Here is a 3,321-nt window from a genome sequence, read left to right on the forward strand (position 1 = left end):
CCCCCGACCCCCACCCCTTCCCTCGGAGAGGACAGGTCTGTAGATACGGACAGCTCAGACTCGGTTCACATTTAGGTAAAACACTGTGAAAGCAGCTGCTTCCTCCTGCCAGAACCCCGTCATATAAACTATCTCTCCCCCGGAGAGGTGTATCTCTCTGTGCTTCAGCTCGCTGCGGGCATTAACACTGATGTCGTCCTTTTTCCACTCCGAGGCTCTTTTTTTGTCACTGCCAGCCTTCGTTACACCCCTCCTTTTATAAAACACATGGTCAGAAAAACTTCTACGACCTGCTGGCTGCGCCCCCTCAGCCAGACTAGAAGGATTTTTATTTTTACATATGTGCTTTCCCTGTTTGCCAAAAAATATTTCCTTTGTCTTTTTCTATTCAGTATTTTTGACTGAACCAAAGGAGGGTGTGGGGGAGCAGAAGTGACCAAATAAATGTGCAGAGTTGAGATTCTTCCCAAAGAAGGGATAAATGGTGAGAAATGTGGCGACTGTTGGTTGAAAAATGGTGGCGATGGGAAAAAGGGTGCACCCAGATACGGTTGACAAACTACAGTTTGGACTCTCGCCACAGAGAAGCGAGATATTATTTTGTAAGCATACGTAGTTTTTTTGTGCTTCCAATCTGCTCATAATGAAAGTGAGCTAGCGCCACCTACAGGTAGCTGCAGTTTCTCCAGTTTAAAGCTGAATTCTGATCAAAACAAACAAAAGGAGAGGAAAAAACAGAACATAAAGAAGGAGTTTCCTTCAATTAAAACAGATCCAGCTGCAGCAGCTTTTCGTAGCTTTGACCAAAACTAACATTAAAATAAAAAATGTTTAATTTTATAACCATGGCAGGAAACATAAACTCATTCTGACACAAGAGCCGACCAGCGTGTCTTCTGTAAAACATTTGAATAAAAGTTGAAGTAAGTGAAGGTTTCTGCCTTCATGACAGGAAATATATCGAGTCACGATAAAACATCCAGACAGGCCTAATTTTATCTTCACTTTCTGCTTTTTTTAATCTTTTTTTTAAAAGTGGGACATTTTTGTTCATAGTTTTACACAAATATATAAAAAGCTCACATAGCTGCTTTGATAAGTGATTTAATCAAAACCTTTTCCTTTCTTTGTCCTAACGTGTAAAATACCAATAACTGTCAACAGTTTAGCATCAGTCTTTAATTTCAGGATGTTACAAACTAATCTATAGTATTTTTATTTTAATAAGACTTGTTGTTTCTTTATTTTTAACGTTGAATACATTCTGTGCTGCTGGACTGATTTAATTCAGCAGAAGAAGCAGAAACTGATTTTTTATTCTCAGTGATGCAAACTTGTAAACTAGAATCAGAGGTGCCATAAAGGGGGGATCAAAGGGGGCAATGGCCAACCCTGAAATAATTTTTATGAACTTAAAAACAAACATTGTTCTTGAGCAATTCGAAGTTAAAAATGAACAACTCAAGCAGGAATTTATACAAAAAAACACAAAAGTTTTGGCCTTTTAAATGTCTTAGTTGCAGATTCTTTTATTAAATATGATTATTTTATGATGAACCAACTAAAAAACAAATTTCGTTACACTTGAGCACATTTCTTAGACAGAGTCAGTGTTTTAAATAACTTTTAAATGGAGCACGGTAAGTCAACGTTAGTTTAGTTAATTGATAGAAGTGATTTCTCGACAATAAGACCAACATGTAACATGACTCTAGTTGAACAACATCTGACAGCTGTGTTAAACATCTGTATGCAGTGGTGGGCACAGCTAATTAAAAGGTTAGCTTCACTAACCACTAATCTGCAAAATAAGAATCTTAGCTCTGCTTTCGCTAAACTGCTAAACAAATAAAAAAAATGTTGTTAGTTTTCTATTGTTTAATTTGAAGGTGGGTGGGACTATCTGTGCCAATCCAAACCAGAGTTATAGCTCACTTGTGATACTTCCAGTTTACCTCTTTCAGAATAAAAGCATTTCTTTCATCGAGTTTGTATTTTTATAAATATTCTTGGAAGTTTGTCAAACAACAAATAGCAAATACTTTTTCTACCATTTTTTTATATGTAGTCAATTTTGTATTGTTGTTTAATCATTGTTAAATGTTATTGTATTTTTGATGCTCTTAGTTTGAAGTTTAGCCGCTAAAGGTGCTACATGCTACACACAGTGCCTGACACACACAACACTGCTTGTAATAGGGGATAGTTTTTATTTAATTTGGGATAAATGGTATAAAAATGGAAGTTTTATACAGAGCCCGCGAGGGGACATGAGGGATTTTTTTTCTTTTTGTGTTCCCACGTAAAAGTATTGCGTTACCTCGCAATACCTTTTGCGTTCCCTCGCAAAAGTCATTTATCACTGTTGTTCCTGCCGGTTTATTAACAAACTCACATGTTCACCATTAGTGAGTTAGCCTACTGCTTTAATTCAGCTTCAGAATGAATATATCACACAACCACACATGGAAGTATGTCATATGTTGATATTTGAACACAGTGCAGCCACACAACATTAATGTCAATTTCACGAACTTGTGGCGACACATCCTGTTTTGGTAACCGGATATTTCAAAATAAAAGTCTGATTTAATTCAGTTCATATACAAATCAAACTTTTGCGTGGGAACGCAAAACAATATTGCGAGGTAACGCAAAAGCATTGCGAGGTAACGCAAAGGTATTACGTGAGAATGCAAAAGAAAAAAAATCTCCTACAGTATGTCCCCTCGCGGGCTCCGTAGTTTTACACTCATGAATTGTTTAGCAGACTAAAAATTAGCGGAACCTAATTTAGCATAAGCTAATCTGTCAACTAATGGTTTCCAAAGTTGGCAAAAAAGAAAAAAAACCTGATAGTTCTGCTATTAGTGAGTTAGAACTGTGCCCACCACTTCCTGTATGTCTTCACCTTAGGAGGAGAATTAGGACAGTGAGAATTGTAACGACTCATTTGTTTTGTGGCTCAAACGCAGCCGAGCTTTTACCTAAATGTCGTTTTGCAAAGAAACTAACTTTCTGTATGACTTTACGCTCTGTTGGATATTATTATCTTTTCCCTGCACTCCTCCTGACAGGACCCGAGTCTACACCCAGTCTACAAGGACTCAGTATATTTGTGTCAGATATGTTTTAATGTCTGTAACTTCTCTGAACAGTCCTGTTTAATATTTGTTTAAGTCAGTAGAATAATCAGAAGTGTTGCTGTAGTCTTCATTTATTCATATCTAACTGTTATATAACAAACTCAGTGCCTGGATAATGGATGTTTGGTGTGTGTGTGTGTGTGTGTGTGTGTGTGTGTGTGTGTGTGTGTGTGTG

The 3,321-nt window shown here is 37.2% G+C and overlaps 1 protein-coding gene across 1 annotated transcript in view; it reads left to right on the forward strand.

Annotated features, from left to right (window-relative positions):
• The window catches only part of adamtsl4 (ADAMTS-like 4), a gene marked incomplete in the record, with an annotated part of 97,969 nt that extends 96,271 nt beyond the window's left edge, over positions 1-1,698 (forward strand). The window contains 1 exon segment of the mRNA XM_014004705.1: positions 7-1,698.
• Positions 1,699-3,321: the final 1,623 nt, after the last annotated feature.

Source organism: Austrofundulus limnaeus, unplaced genomic scaffold, assembly GCF_001266775.1.
Source record: "Austrofundulus limnaeus strain Quisiro unplaced genomic scaffold, Austrofundulus_limnaeus-1.0 Scaffold26, whole genome shotgun sequence".
Classification (NCBI taxonomy): Eukaryota; Metazoa; Chordata; class Actinopteri; order Cyprinodontiformes; family Rivulidae; genus Austrofundulus; species Austrofundulus limnaeus.